General features: G+C 37.5%; 1 long non-coding RNA gene across 1 annotated transcript in view; it reads left to right on the forward strand.

Annotated features, from left to right (window-relative positions):
• The window catches only part of LOC135702193 (uncharacterized), a 149,873-nt gene that overhangs the window by 88,149 nt on the left and 44,437 nt on the right, over nt 1-17,287 (forward strand). Inside the window, exon 2 of the long non-coding RNA XR_010517687.1 lies at nt 226-255. This is a non-coding gene — a long non-coding RNA (uncharacterized LOC135702193). The remainder of the gene's footprint in view (nt 1-225; nt 256-17,287) is intronic.

Raw genomic sequence — 17,287 nt, forward strand, 5'->3', positions numbered from 1 at the left:
ATTATAGCTTGATCGGATTATGGGGTATTTGCTGGGCGAGGAACGTGTCCACCATTTGTTTGGTTGGTCTATTTTTCCAATTTGAAGCGTGGCCAAAAGATTGCTGGGATTATATTTGGGTCTGATTTGGTTGTGTTTGGTGGAGTGAATATGATAATTTGAAAAAAATGATCCGTTTTCAGTATTACTAACCACTCTAACGTCTATTTCTCTATCTCATTTCAGGCACATGCAAAGGATGCAGCTGTAAGCTGTGTATGTATACATTTTTAGTATCTTCTCTTTACGTACTTTAATTTAAGATATATGCGATTGAAAATGAACAGATAGTTAAAATGGAATAGTTGAATACTTAAAAACTGAACACCTGAAAACTGAACAATTGATTGATTATTTGGGCATAGAACACTTAAAAATTTGAAACAGTCATGAATTGAACGAATCAAAATTGAAAATTAGAAAGCACTAATTGCACAAATCCGAATGTATATACCTCTCCAACCGCAGATAATCAATCATGTACCTACCAAGAATCGCCTTGCCCCTCCACCAAAGACTCTTCTCAAACTCATTCAAAACTCACACAATTGCCGGCAGCAAATTTCTCCATTATTTCCCCACGGATCAATACCACATCCTTCGCCTGGCGATCTGAATCTTCATCATCATCGACAAATTCCGATCCCTACCCTGTGGGACCTGCGGTTCAACATCGCACCGCTTTCCACCACAACCCCTAGTCATTCCTCCGGAACGTTCATCTCAAGCAGCCAAGTTCATAAAACTTTTCAAATTTGCTCACCATTCTTCTTCCGGAGCTCACTCGCTATTATTTCACCCTCGCGTGGTAATTTATTTCAAGTGGGGTCCCACTCGCGCTTTCATGTTTCGAGTACCTGCATTGAACCCGAAACTCGCCGAACCCCAAAAGGCAGCTACCGCGGGCGATCGCCAAAAACGGGGTTCGAGTTGCAAAAGTTTTCCCCTTATTTCACTTGAGTTGATATTGAATTGGGACGCGCTGCTGCTGCTGCTGCTGATGCTGGGGTAGTAACATAACTCGGTTCGGAACTTTTCAATATCAGATGGCTTCTTCCGTCTTTTTTTTTCATCCCTTATTGGTACTTAACGCCAGAAGAAACCGGTTCGTAAGCGGGCAAACTCTCTTTCTCTCGCCCTCATGATAGTTGGTGATTTAGTTTTTCCTTGGGCATTTCCACACCGTAGTGATGCTGAGCTACTCCTGAGAAGACCCCCATAATCTCGTCAATTTGAAATACAATTGAACTTTATTACATTTTATTGGATACCAGCAGAGGGTTGGTTTAGCCGGAAGTTACACTTCATAGGTTGGTTTGCATGTGTTTGTGCAACGGCTGTGAGTGTGTGTGTGGTATGACGAAGGGGATTTATTAACGTGAAATGAATGGTGATGGATGCAGATTAGAGTTTTTGTTGAATTCAATTCGACACATTTTGAATATGTGTATGTGTGTATTCAATCTAACCTCCACTGCCGGCAGTAGTATTATGTAAGAAATCTACTTGCAATAATCCTTGAAGTGACACTTGAATGCAGCTTTAGTCCGGGAGTTTGAATGTGATCTGCAGATCCAGCTCCTCATTTCAGAATGCCTGGTAATTCCCGTCCATTCCGCGGTCACTTTCACAAACAATAAGCCTCGCATTTAAACACTACCGTAATCATATGGATAATGGTACTCTAAACAAACGTCCGGTTTTGGTAGGAGAAGTTTCAGAATCCGGATTGTATTTAGTTGTAATTGGAAATAGGCATTTATAATTTATTATTTTTCAGATAGATCTCACCAAATTCCACCTCATAAATAGCACACGTTTGTTCACTCGCGGCAATCTAAAATAATCTTTCAGCCATGCACAGCATTTTCAAACACACACGCAATTTTCGGGCGTCCACTAAACGGTAAAAAAAAGTACCCAAAAGTAAGTTCTTTTCACTCATCTCGGCACTATAGTGCAGGAACCCAAAAGTAGGTTAAGCGGGCCAAAGTAGTTTTCATTTACTTGTGTGCAATTCGTATGGAATTTTCCACTCGCTTTATACCCAATTTAGTAAGTTGGGTGGTTTTGCTCCTCCGTTTTTGACAACATTAGAAGGAGAAAAGGAGACAAACTAGTCAAAAGTAGGTAAAAGTGAACTGGCCGTTGGGTACTTTTTTCTTACCGTGTACACGGATAGAAATTGCCTTATACCTTTAGGCAAGTCAACTAATAAGCAGACGCCTTGCAAAAAGTTAATGAATATCATGTGTCAAATGAAATGTATATGCGGTCACATATACCTTTTATGCATTCTTATAGGACCTACATACGTGGTTTGTCTTATGGAATGTATAAGGCTGATGTTTTGGCAAAAATGTATAAGTGAAACGGGACATCCCTTAGCTCAGTCGATAAAGGCGCAGCTACAAAGCAAGACCATGCTGGAGGTGGCTGGGTTCGATTCCCGGTTCGGTCTAGGAATTTTTCGGGTTGGAAAATTTCTCGACTTCCCTGGGCATAAAAGTATGATTGGACTTGCTACACTATCATATCAATACAAAAATGGTACAGCATCGAGAGCTCTCAATTAACAACTGTGAACACGCAATAAGCTAATATGCGATATGCAATAAGCTTGAAATGCGAAGAAGAAGAAGAAGTATAAGTGAAACACATGAATAAAATAATTAATTTTCGTTTCGTGTAGTTAAGATGTTTGACGTTTGACGTTTAGAGCAACCGTACCAGTCGTTGCCATTTGTGGCATTATTTTACTTACGCACTGCGTTTCAATTTTGGCTTAATGGTCGTTACTATCAGAGTCGTAATTTAAGTTACCGTTTTCCACACCGGCCGGAACGAAATACTTGAAATCTACAATTTTACATGGTGCTTGCAAACATCTCACAAAATCGAACATGGTGATTGAAGGAGCATCAGAACGTTTGGTGTCAGATTGTTTTTTCTGATAATTGCACCTACAGTTACAACCAGTTTCGCAGACGTTTTCGCATGAGAAGGAAGATATTCATGTGCCTTGTAGCAGATGATGAAACTGCAAACATATATTTTGGTCATTCATATATAGTTATCGCAAGCTGATTGATGCTGACACTTGCATCTTGCGATGTGTTCAGCCACGCAATACACAGCGCTTCATCTTCTTGTGTGGTCCAGTTTGTTCTCGAGCTTGTTCCTCGTTTTAAACCACACATTTTACCTTATAATTGTAATATTAACACTGTTGAAACAGCAGTAAAAATTAGAATAAACTTGATATAAATAGAAAGTAAAACAAACTTTTGACGTTTATTCAAAATAGCAACCTTCTGATGCGTTGCTACCGTGTTGCTAAATTTGTGAACTCACTACTTCCCGAGGTGCGGATTGCTATTTCCCACACCTAAATAGCAACCCCTGGTACCAGGGGTTGAAACAGTTGACGTTTTTTACTACACTCGCTTCGTTGTCGTGCGCGACAGTCTGTTTTTATTCGTACACTCATGCTCTACCGTCGTCTCTCTCACACAACACAACCGGTAGAATAACATTCGAGCGAAAAGCAAATTATCAAATAACTATCGTGTGACATGAGTAATTTCGTTCTAATTCCTCAACTGGGTGTAAATTAAACCATATCTGATCAGAAATGTTATTCCTAGGACATCATTGCTTGCTATTTTCAGAATTCACACAAGCACAACATCAGCAGCTCTTATTATGAGAAAAATTAAAAAAATACATTCGTGACGGTCTTCGGCGACAGTGTCATATGACAGAGCCTGTCGTATGACATTTGAGTTTGGTACTGTACTATGATAGCTTGTTTTCCAAGTGTCGGAGGCAAAAGCAGTCGATTATCACAGAAAATGTGTCGACTACCGTGACCGCTTACAAGACTGCCTGGTACGCAAGTAGCGTTATGGTAGAGGATGGTAAATTTGCCTTATTTACTCATTGGTACGGTTGGTCTTAACACGCAGTACAATTCGCGAATAATGAAGCAACAACAAAATCAAAACACTTCAATTTCATTACACGGCCTACCTCGATCTTCGCTACTATTACCCTATTGCCCATCAATTTTTGGATTTGAATTCATTTCGACAAATTTTGGATGTTGACGAAAATTGCACACTTCCTCGGAAGCACCAGAACAATGTGACCGTGGACTCTCAATATGGCCACTGTACCCTGTGGTAGATAAGGTTGATGCGGAATAAAAATAATAATAAAATAAATAAATAAAATACTTGAGAGTTGTGTCAAGTAATGCAACACTCCATTTGAGTTGAGCTAAATTAGCGTGAAGCATGACAGAAGTGAAAGGAAATCCTGACACAGCAAGCAGTGCTGGATAAATGAGGGAAAAAACGGATGGTATAAATATGAGCTATACCTAAACTTGTTGAAGACATTCTTGTAACGAGTTTTGGAAGCGACGGATAGCAGCAGCAGCAGCAGTAACAACAACAGCAGCAGCAGCAGCAGTAACAACAGCAGCAGCAGTAACAACAATAGTAGCAGCAGCAGTAATGGAAGCGGACCGGCCGTAGCAGCCGAGATTCGTGTAGCCGTGACCGAGGCTGGAAACCTCGGTCCGGTCACGACATACCCGAGCAAATTCCAGCATTAAAATGACAGCAAATTGAAATCAAGTTTTGATATCAACATCAAACTGAAAACATAATTTTATTTCAGTTTACGCAATTGACAAATTTCCCGAGCAAAGTCTGAGATCAAATTGAAATCTTAGTTTGATGTTGTGATTTCGCTGAAAATGATAACTCAGGTTGCTGTCGTTTTGCTCGTTGGCTGAGAGCAAAAAAAATCTTTCTGGGACATCACATTGAAAGCTATTTCTGCTATCAGTGAGAGCAAACTGAAAACTCAATTTGATATCAATTTTTCCTGTTGATAACAAAACAAGTATTCAATTTGATGTTATGCTAAGGCAATGAAAACAAACCCGCAACAACATATTTTTGAAAAGCAAATGTACAGCAAAATGAAAACAAAATTTGGTATCAAATAAAGGGTGATACGGTCAAAATTTGGTCAATATCAACTTGACGTATTTCTTTCAATTTTGCATTTAAAAAACCTGAACACCCCTCATTTTGAAAGTGTGTGTAGAATGTTGCTCCTATTTTGATTTTGGAATTCACTCTTCAGTTGTCAAAATGCCGTCCAAGCAAGAAGAGCAGCGTATCAAAATTTTGCTCGCGCATCGCGAAAATCCGAGCTACTCGCACGCAAAGTTGGCAAAATCGCTAAAAGTTGCCAAATCAACCGTTACAAATGTAATTAAAGTGTTTGGGGAACGTTTGTCGACAGCCAGGAAGTCTGGATCGGGGGGAAATCGAAAACCGGAAGCCGCTGAGACGACAAAGAGAGTTGCCGGTAGTTTCAAGCGAAACCCTAACCTCTCTCTCCGAGATGCCGCAAATAAGCTGGGTGTATCGTCTACAACCGTGCATCGAGCCAAAAAACGAGCCGGACTATCGACTTACAAGAAGGTAGTGACTCCAAATCGCGATGATAAACAAAATACGACGGCCAAAGCGCGATCCCGGAGGCTGTACACGATGATGCTGACGAAGTTTGACTGCGTGGTAATGGACGACGAAACCTACGTCAAAGCCGACTACAAGCAGCTTCCGGGACAGGAGTTTTATACGGCAAAAGGAAGGGAAAAGGTAGCAGATGTTTTCAAGCACATGAAACTGTCAAAGTTCGCAAAGAAATATCTGGTTTGGCAAGCCATCTGTACCTGTGGCTTGAAAAGCAGCATTTTCATAGCTTCCGGGACTGTCAACCAAGAAATTTACGTGAAAGAGTGTTTGAATAAACGTCTGCTGCCTTTCCTGAAGAAACACGGTTGTTCTGTACTGTTTTGGCCGGATTTGGCATCTTGCCATTACGGTAAAAAGGCCATGGAGTGGTACGCCGCCAACAACGTGCAGGTGGTTCCCAAGGACAAGAACCCTCCCAACACGCCAGAGCTCCGCCCAATTGAGAAATACTGGGCTATTGTCAAGCGGAACCTAAAGAAGACCAAAAAAACTGCTAAGGGCGAGCAGCAGTTCAAGGCAAACTGGCTTTCTGCGGCGAAGAAGGTGGATAAGGTGACTGTACAAAATCTGATGGCAGGGGTCAAGCGTAAGGCCCGGCAATTCAGATTTGGAAAAGCGGAAGCCTAACTGAATATTTTTCCTGAATTTTATACTAATTTGATTTTTTAAATAAACGATTTCACCGATTTACACGCGTTTTCCCTTGACCAAATTTTGACCGTATCACCCTTTATGTCAATTGCGTAAACTGAAATTAAAATGATGATTTCAGTTTGATGTTGATATCAAAACTTGATTTCAATTTGCTGTTATTTTGATGCTGGACTTTGCTCGGGTTGATACCTAATTTTGCCTAAGCATAACATCAAATGGAATACTTATTTTGTTATCAACAGGAAAAATGGATATCAAATGTAATTTTCAGTTTAACAACTTAAAAAGATGGATATCTATTTTTTTTGGATGCTGGCTCATCATCCATTCATTGATTATCGGTATAGCATTGGGCTTATTTGGATGAGTATGTAAGAAGTTAGGGCTATTTTAGAAAAACTAGATGTACTAAAAAACATATTTTCTTGAAATACGATGAGCCAAACATTTTGAAATTTTGCTTATCTGTAGTCATAATAAAGATCTTCAAAATGCTGCCAATTTTACTAAAATCCGCCTACTACGAAAAAAGTTGAAAATCGACCGTTTTACTGAAATTACTCAAACTTCATACATACTCTGCCAATAAAGTCACAGTCTTTCAAAAAATTGCCCATTCAGGTGTACGCTCAATTTTGAGATACACTGTAATTCCATCACGAAATTACTTAATTAACAAATTAATAAAAGCATAAAAATATAATTCATTTAAAATAAATTAATAAATTATCACATATTTTTAAAATCCTAAAATAAATAAAACAATGCATCAATAAATAAAAGCAAAACAAAAACAAATAAATAAATAAATAAATAAATGTATAAATAAACATATCAATAAACCAATAAATCAAAAACATAAAAAAAGAAGAAATAAAATATATTTAAATAAATAAATATATAAAAGTAACATCAGGAAAAATGAATTGCTCTAAAGATAACTTTATAAATAATTAAATCTGTCATTAATTTGGAAGTTTATTCCTTTCTTTATTAGTTTAAGTAGGTTAATTAATTCATTTAATTATTAAGCAATTTTTTAAATTTTATAAGTGAATTTTTTAAGTTGATTTTTAACTGGTTATTTATTTATTTAATTAATTTTTCTAAATAATTAAATGAATAAAATATTAATTTAAAAAACGCAAAAATAATAAAAACACAGTAATAAAGAATGAATTTATTACTGAATTGTTCATTTATAAAAATAAATAAATTGATTTATTAATTTTAAACTAAAATTTAAAAAAAATCTCATTGATAAACAAAACAAATAAATTGGCAAAACATATAAATTAATGTCAAAATAAAGAAATAAATAACTTAAAAAATCAGTAAATAAATTGCATAACATTTAGTTAAATAAATAAATAAATAAATAAATAAATAAGTAATTTATTTACTAAACTATTTTTTTTTTATTTACTTACTTATTTGTCCATAAATCTATTTATTTATTCTTAATTAAAGAATTTATTGATTTATTAAACCATTGATAAATTTATTTTTATTCTCAATTGATCTGTTTATATAATTATTATTGTTATTAATTTATTTTTAGTTGTGAACAAATTCAAACATGTATTAAATTTATTATTTTTTTTATTTAAAAATTATTAAATCATTAATATTTTTTTAAATTTATTTATTTATTATTTAGTTTATAAAGTTTTGTTTTATTTGTTTATTTATTTTTTTTTTCATTAATTAATTAATTTAGTGAATATTTTTTTTATTTATTCATTTATTTATTTAACGAATTATTTATTTATTAATCAATATTAATAAAATGATGATGATGGTCCCACCTCTTACCCCTACAAAGGTTTATTTTTAAGATTTATCTTTAAGATAATTAAATATGACATTTTAACCAGGTTGGCAAACAAAATCGAACTGGTTTCAGTTACAGATATAAATTCCCTCTAGAGTTTACAGTTGCTTCACAGCGATATAAATGTGGAAAAGCTCAGGCATCCACCTCTTAGTTCGCCTTTTTGTCCACCTAAAATATTCATAAGCATTACAAGCAATCAAGAGTTAATGAACAATCAACAAAGCATCCTATTACACTAGTAACCCCGCAATCTGATGCTATCATAATTTTCAGCAATGTCAGGAATGCTCACGAACCCCCAACATTTGCCAGAAAACTTACTACTAACTCAAGGTATCTTCCAAATAAGCTTCAAAATTGCATTTTTTTTTATCAAATGTTAAATTCAGTCCTTTATATCCATAATACGCGCGCGTGGCTCAAACCTTTGGTATTCATTTTTCATACCATGCAATGTACTATTTTATTTTATTTATAATATATGGATTCATTTGCGTAATGATTATTTATTGATTTATTCATTTATTATTTTTTTATTAAGGAATGCATCATTTTTATGAATGTCTTTATTTAATAATTGATTAATTGGTGGATTATCTATTTATTTATTATTATTTTTTGTTTTCTTCTGAGCAATGTATTTTTTTTAATTTAATATTTTATTAATTCATAGATTGATTTACTTCTGTTTTATTTAAATATTTATTTACTTATTTATATACAAAAAAAAAGTTCGAAGATACTTAGAGGTTAACGCACAACATCGCCAAGAGACGTGTGTATGAGAAAATTTGCGAAATATTCTAAGAGCACCGGTAACTTACTTATTTACTTTTTTATCAATCATTAAATAAATTATTTTTTTTTAAATTAAGATAATAAACACATAACTTAATAAAAAATAAAAAATAAATTAATCAAAATATGAATAGGTTGAAAAATAGCAACATTATCTTAGAGATACATACATAATACAATCAGGAAATTATTTGTAAAACAAATAAATAAAGGCATAAAAATAATACATTTATAAATTAATTTTTGAAATATTAAATATTTGTAAATTCACAAAAAAAAAATCATAAATAGATAACTAACTTAACACAAAAAATAACCAAATTACTTAACAACATATCAAAAATATTTAAATAAATAAATTAACAACTCAACAAATGAACTTCAAGAAAAAAAGAATTGCTTAATAGATAACATAATTAATAAATAAATCAGTAGTTAATTCAGAAGTTTATTCCTTTCCTTATATATTTATTCACTAATTTGTTCATTTATTTATTTTACTACTAAGTAATTTATTTTTTATATAAATTATTTTTTTGAGTTGATTTTTATTTTATTTATCTACTTAACTATTTGTTTATCAATATGTTAATAAACTAATAATTTATTTATTTATACTGTTATTTGAAATAACTTAATTATTAAAATAAAAACGAAATAATTGCAAAAAATAATAATGCAATAAAAAACATAAATTTATAATTTAATTGTTAATTTATAAAAAAAAAATATTAATTTATTTATTTTAAGCTAAAATTTAAAAAAACTCAAAAGCAAAACTAAAAAATTAGAAAAGAATATAAATTAATGTCTGAATAAAGAAATAAATAACTTAAAAAATCAGTAAATAAATTACATAACATTTAGTAAAATAAATAAACAAATAAGTATATTTTTAATAAATATTTAATTTTTTTTTTTTTGAAAACTTACCTATTCGTTGCTTAATTTATTTATTAATTCTTAAATAAAGATATTTATTTATTTATAAAACCATTGAAACATTTATTTGTTCCATTTTTCCTTTTTTGATCTGTTTATATAATTATTATTGTTTTTATATATTTTTATATTTGAACAAATTCAAAAACATATTTTATTATTCATTTGTTTGATTTAAAAATAATAAATAAATTAATAGATTTATAAATTTATTAAGCTTATTTTTTATTTTTATTTATTAAGTTTTTTCTGTATTTATTTATTTATTTGTTTATTCATTTATTCATTTACCTAATTATTTATCAAGCGATTTATTATTATTTTATACCATGCAATGTTAGCTTAATTTATTTTAATTAAATATTTTTAATTTCTTTAATTATTTATATATGGATTCATTTGAGTAATGATTATCTATTGATTTATTAATTTATTTATATTTGTATTAAGGAATGCATGGTTATAATTAATGTATTTATTTTATAATTGTTTATTGGTGGATTGTCTTTTTAATTATTCATTTGTTTGTGTTAGTATAAAATGTATTTTTTCTTATAATTTAATATTTTATTTATTCATAGATTGATTTAATTTATTTAAATATTTATTTACTTATTTATAAAAAAAAGTTGGAACATACTCAGAGGTTAACACCTAACATCGCCAAGAGACGTGTGTGTGAGAAAACTTGGAAATACTGTAAGATGGCTCGGCGGTTGAGCAAATATGTATCGCAATTGCCACTGTCGATGCAACACTCTACCTATGCGTTGTGTATATTCCCCCTGATCGAGTAAACGATTAATCTTTGATCGAAAAGCATATTGATTCGCTCAACTGGGTGGATTCGCAGTTAGGACCAAGAGACAACGTTATCATCCTAGGCGATTTTAACTTGAGCTCGATATCTTGGCAGCGTAGTCCTGTACCTGATTACATCACGATCCTCGATTAGCCTGGCATCACGGAAGCTGCTTGATGCGTATAGCACCGGTGGACTCAGACAAATGAGTGGAATTGCAAATGAAAACAATCGTTCGCTTGATCTATGCTTCGTTAGTGAGGAACTTTGCGAGCACAGTACAGTTATGCAAGCTCCATCACCGCTCGTTAAAATCTGCAGGCATCATCCTCCTGTACTGATGGAATTCAAGATAAGTCCACAGCAACGCTTCCAAGATACCTCTGAAAGCATCGGCTATGATTTCAGAAATTCTGACTTCAACAGCATGAACGAGTTCCTCGCACATGTCGATTGGGACGAGGTGCTTCAAAATTGTGATGCCAACCTCGCTGCGTCGACCATATCTGGTATCCTGTGGTATGCCATCGATCAGTTCGTTCCCGTGAAGTCTAGACGCTAGCCGGCTAAGCCAGCCTGGTCAAATGCTGACCTCAAGCATCTTAAGACTGTGAAACGGGCAGCTCTCAGACGACATAGCAAGTATCGCACGGACTCCACGAGAACGAGATATATGGCGGCGAGCACTGAATACAACCAACTTAATAATCGTTTGTACAACGCATATCAGGACCATCTGCAAAGGCGCTTCAAGGCAAATCCCAGAAGTTTTTGGCGTTACGTCAATGCCCAACGGATGGAATCCGGACTGCCCTCTACGATGACCAACGGATTGCTCGAAGCTGATAGCACCACTGACATCGCCGACCTGTTCCGTTCTCAATTCAGCAATGTTTTCACTAATGAACACATTGACCCGCAGGATGTAGCCGTCGCCACCAGAAATGTTCCTCGACTTTCGACCTCTGGGCTACAGTTCGTGGTCACGAACGATATGGTTATATCAGCCGGAAAGGATTTAAAATCATCCACGGGATGTGGTCCGGATGGGATTCCATCGCTTGTCCTCAAATGCTGCGCGGATACACTTGCAACACCACTAGCAAGAGTATTCAACCTATCTTTGGCTACTGGTGTATTCCCAAACTGCTGGAAGCAGTCGTATGTTTACCCAGTTTTCAAGAAAGGCTGCAAACGGATTGTTTCGAACTATCGGGGCATAGCTGCGTTGAGCGCCACTTCTAAGCTGTTTGAGGTGATCGTTCTGCATAAGCTGGTTCAGAACTAGGCACACTATATTTCGGTTGATCAGCACGGATTTATGCCTAACCGTTTGACGACGCCGCCAAATAGAAAATGGTCAACAAGTAGACGCTATTTACACAGACTTATTCACGGCGTTTGATAAAATGAATCATCAAATCGCAGTTGCTAAAATCGACAAGCTGGGAATGAACAGTAACTTGCTTTCCTGGCTTCGATCTTACCTTACCGGTATGTCCGTCAAAATTGGAGACCACGTTTCGCCCTCCTTTCCGGTTTGGTCCGGTGTTCCCCAAGGAAGTCACTTGGGGCCGTTTCTATTCTTGCTGTATATGAACGATGTCAATTTCATCTTGAAATGCCTAAAACTCTCGTATGCCGATGACCTGAAGCTTTACTACATGATTAAGCAACCACAAGACGCGTTTTTTCTGCAACAACAACTGGAAGCCTGAACGTGTCCAAATGTTCGGTTATTTCATTTGGACGCAAGTAATCACTCTTCCATTTTAGCTATGCATTGGGAGGCGTGAATCTACAACGTGATTCGACAGTCAAGTACCTGGGGATTCTGGTTGATACAAAATTAACCTTCAAGGATCACATCGCGTACGTTGTGTCTAAAGCCTCATCGCAACTAGGATTTTAATTTCGGTTTGCAAAAAAGATCAAGGACGTTTACTACCTAAAAGCTTTATACTGCTCAATTGTGCGCCCTATCTTGGAGTATTCGTCTATCGTCTGGTCTCCTTATTACCAGAATGAAATTCAATGCATCGAAGCTGTTCAGCGAAAATTCGTCCGGTTCGCTCTACGTCATCTTAGGTGGAGAGATCCATTCAACCTGCCCAGTTATGAAAGCCGTTGTCTACTTATAAATCTGGAATTACTAGAAGCAAGACGCAACGTGGCAAAAGCGTGCTTTGTTGGGGATCTTCTGCAAGGCAACATTGACAGTCCTACGCTTCATAGTCTCTTGGACATCAACACACGTCGTCGCAATCTTCGGTCGCACTCGTTTATCACCATCCCTCCGGCAAGAACTAATTATGGCTTACACGAACCTTTGCGAAGCATGTCCCGTGTATTCAACCGGTGTTATTATGTGTACGATTTCAACGTGTCACGACTCACGAGAAACAAATAAGCGTAGTTTTAAACGAGTTTTATGTTAATTTATGTTATTCGTTAGTTTTGTATTTAGTTGTAGAATAAGTGTCATTGTCACATTTTACCTGTTGACTTTACTTTACTTAAGGGTCCTGTGCACCACCAGCGGTGCAAAGGGCCAACGTGAAAGACTTTCATCCTGGGCAGCTGCTCGCTTTTGCCTTGACCTGGGCCCAGGTCAGATTTCTATCGACTTGCTTAATTTCCTTATTGAGGCTCCGCCGCCATGAGCCCCTGGGTCTGCCTCTGCTGCGATGTCCTGCTGGATTCCAATCCAGCGCTTGCTTGCAGATTTCGTTTCCGCCCCGTCGAAGTGTGTGGCCGACCCACCTCCACTTTCGCTCTCGAATTTCTATTGCTATCGGCTTCTGATGACATCGACGATGGAGCTCGGCATTCGAGATCCAGTTGTGAGGCCACCAGGCACGAATTATATACCGCAGGCATCGGTTGATGAAGACCTGCAGCTTTTGAGTGTTCTCCGCTGATACACACCCCGTCTCGCTGGCGTATAACAACACAGATTTCACGTTCGAGTTGAAAATTCGGATTTTGGTGCGTTGACTTATCTGGTTGGATCTCCATACGTTTCGTAAACTCGCAAAGGCAGCCCTAGCCTTCTTGATTCGTGCACCTATGTCGCTCTTGGTCCCGCCGTCCGACGCTATTTGGCTGCCAAGATATTGGAAACTTTCGACCTTCTCCACTGCTTGCCCCGCTACCGTAAAGTTGGAAGGGTTGCCCGTGTTGATATCCAACGATTTGGTCTTGTTGACGTTGATGGTGAGACCCGCCGTAGAGGAGCGTTCGGCTAGGTCATTGAGCTTACTCTACATATCAGAGCGCCGTTGTGCTAGTAGAGCAACATCATCAGCCAAATCGAAGTCGTTGAGATGCTCCATGGTGATAGGCTGCCAAAGCAGCCCACGGTTCGGTACACGGTCAATTGCACCTACCATGATCTCGTCGATTACGATGAGAAACAGTAGCGGTGATAGTATACATCCTTGTCTCACACCAGCGACTACCCGGATAGGGTCGGACATGGGTAACATGATGCCTCGCCAATTGTCGCACACAGTCAGATCCCCCTTCTTTGGGACCTTCACTAAGATGCCCTGCATCCAGTCGGCCGGAAAAGTCGCGGTGTCCCAGATATTACAAAATAGTTGATGCAACATGTGTGCGGATAGCATGGGGTCAGCTTTGAGCATCTCTGCTGATATGCGATCGACCCCTGGAGCCTTGTTGGATTTCATGCTTGGGATAGCTGCTTCAATCTCCTGCAGTGATGGGGCCTCGGAATGGACGCGAGTGATGCGCCGCACCCTAGGCGGATCATGCCGAGATGTTGATGGCTGGTTGGCCGTCGAAACTTGAAGAAGTTGTTCGAAGTGCTCAAACCAGCGTTTCAGCTGGTCAGTAGGGTCGGTAAGCAATTGCCCAGTCGTGTCCTTCACTGGCATCCTCGGGTTCATCCTTGCTCCGCTCAGGCGTCGTGAGATATCGTAGAGGAGGCGTATATCGCCAGTGTTTGCGGCTTTCTCCCCTTCGTCGGCCAGGGAGTTCACCCACGCTCGCTTGTCCCGCCTGCAAGAGCGCTTGACTTCCTTCTCTAGAGCCGAGTACCGTTGACGGGCTTTGTTCTTGGCTCCTCTGGTTCTCGCCCGCTCTATCGCGGCTTTTGCTTCTCTACGCTCCTCAATCTTCCGCCAGGTTTCATCTGTGATCCACTCTTTCCTCTGGGTGCGCAGCTCACCCAAGTTGTTCTCGCTTGTTTCTATAAAGGCATTCTTGATGGCCGTCCATTGTTCTTCTACGCTGCCACCTTCTGGAACGTCCGCAGCTCGAGTCTCAAGTTCATGAACAAAACGTGTGTTGAACCGCCGCCCGAGTCTCTCCTCCCGTCGCTGGATCCGCGCCATGCGTAGGCGAATTTCACCGATTAGAAGGTGATGGTCAGACGCGATGTCGGCGCTGCGTTTATTCCGGACATCAAGAAAGCTCCGTCTCCATTTTCGGCTGAAGCAGATGTGGTCGATCTGATTCTCGGTCACGGGAAACCCATGTGACTTTGGGCACTGGCCGATGGGGGAAGAGCGAGCCCCCGATCACCATGTCGTTATTGCCACAAAATTCTGCAAACAGCTCACCGTTCTCGCTCATTTCGCCGAGACCATGGCGTCCCATGACACGCTCATGGTCCGTGTTGTCGGAGCCGATCTTCGCATTGAAGCCGCCAGCGTAGATCTTGATGTCACCCTTTGGAACTTTATCCACGACGGCATTCAGTTGACTGTAAAAATTCTCCTTGTCCTGTAGCTCGGCAGCATCGGTTGGCGCATAACATTGGATTATGGTAAGGTTTCTAACCCGTGTTCTAAATCTGGCAACGATTATCCTCTCATTAACAGGCTCCCACTTGATGAGCGCAGCACTTGCCTGGACGCTAAGTAGGAGACCAACTCCACGATGGCGGGAAGCGTTTTCACCTCGAATACCAGAGTATAGTAGTACCTGTCCCGACGGCAGTTTGTGTTCTGCAAAGTTTGGCCAACGAACTTCACTCGTTGGCGAGTTGTGCCAGTTTACCCTGCTGGGCTAACGTCAATACATTCCATGATCCAATTCGTGTCCGTTGTTTTGCGCTAAAAGTCATTGCCGTTAAATCAGTTCGATGTCTTTCTCTGTTGGTTTCTGTAACAATTGTTAAGGTTTCAGAGACAGTAGGTGGTTGGCCTAAGGTCTCCTATCCGCCGTGATGGGGCTGCCATCTTAGGTGTAGCTTCCGGGGAAGAGCATTTCTTATTCAGCCGCTGGATGCCAGTCAGACGCTGTTTGAGCCGCACCTCCATTGTGAACAGACGCTCGGGTTGGCGAAGCATTTCCTCTATCACCGTGCTATGGTTACCGCGCCAGTGTTCGCGTCGCACCTCCTCACTCTGCTATTGTCGGATTGACAACATTGCCCAGACTACGCCAACCAGCTGTGTCCATGTTTCAGCTGGCAGTCTTTTGTGATCATATGACTCGTGGAGGCGTGAGGTAGGAACTTGTGAGGACCGGAGCTAGGTATATCGCTCCTTCCAGATTGTCACTCACCATTTTGTAGCCCTACCTGTTGACTGATAAACAATAAATAAATAAAATAAATAAATAAGGAGCGCCGGTTTCTAATTTATTTTCTATTTCGTTTTAATTATTTAACAATTTCCAATGGCCTACATCAGTTAATAAATAGATAAATTGTTATCAATATTTTTTTCCTTGATTAATTTCCGTCGATCTTGTTTTCCGCAGGCCTGCTGGGGTGAGAGATAATCACACTTACCACCACACCACTTGCGCCGCTGATTATTTTTTAAATATTTTTTTTTAAATACTTAATTATCTACCTCTTTAATATTTTAGTATTTTTTTATTATTATATTGGATTAGTCTTTCATTTATTTTGACGTAGAACTACGTCTTTGTTGACTATACTGGGGTACAAATCAAAAAATATGTGTGGTTAAATAGTGTTAGGTTTTAAATGCTTGTAACTTTGTCATTTATAGATGAAATTAAAAACCAAATACGCCAATCGATAGGATATAACTTAACGAATCTGTTTATGTAAATATTTTTGTAATTTTTAATCAAAACACTATTGAAAAATGCTCAAATGATAATTTTATCACTGTTTTCATGAACTAAACGTTTTCCCCAAACCCAGCCATCTTAAACGAATACCACTTGGTTGCACATCATTCTGCTCTGTTTATTTATTTGTTTTTGATTTTTTTTATATTTAATCATTTATTCAGTTGTTTTTTTTTTTTTTTTGTTCGATTCTTAAATTTATAGGCCCATACAAATTAAAAAAAACTGTTTAGACAATTGTCTACGCAGGGGAGGGCGGTAAAGAATCCCAAAAAACTGTCTACGTAGTTTATGAACAGCCCCTCTTCTATTTATTTATATATTTACGGTTTTTTTATTTATATTTTATATTATTTTATATTCTCTTGTTTTCACGTCTTCTTCTTTATTAATTTCCCCTTTACTTCTTCTATCTTTTCATTATCTTCTTTTTTCACCATCTTTGTTTTCTATGTAGCCTTCGTGCGTTTCTTTCTATCCGCCATATTTTCGATTTGCTCCAATTGCCGCTTCACTTCGTCTGCGTCCTTATAATTGCTTGTTTTTCTTCAATTACCTCCTTCGTAATTTTCTTGCTTC

This window comes from Ochlerotatus camptorhynchus, unplaced genomic scaffold (genome assembly GCF_037179485.1).
Source record: "Ochlerotatus camptorhynchus isolate MF236.1 unplaced genomic scaffold, CSIRO-AGI_Acam_v1.1 ptg000185l, whole genome shotgun sequence".
Classification (NCBI taxonomy): domain Eukaryota; kingdom Metazoa; phylum Arthropoda; class Insecta; order Diptera; family Culicidae; genus Ochlerotatus; species Ochlerotatus camptorhynchus.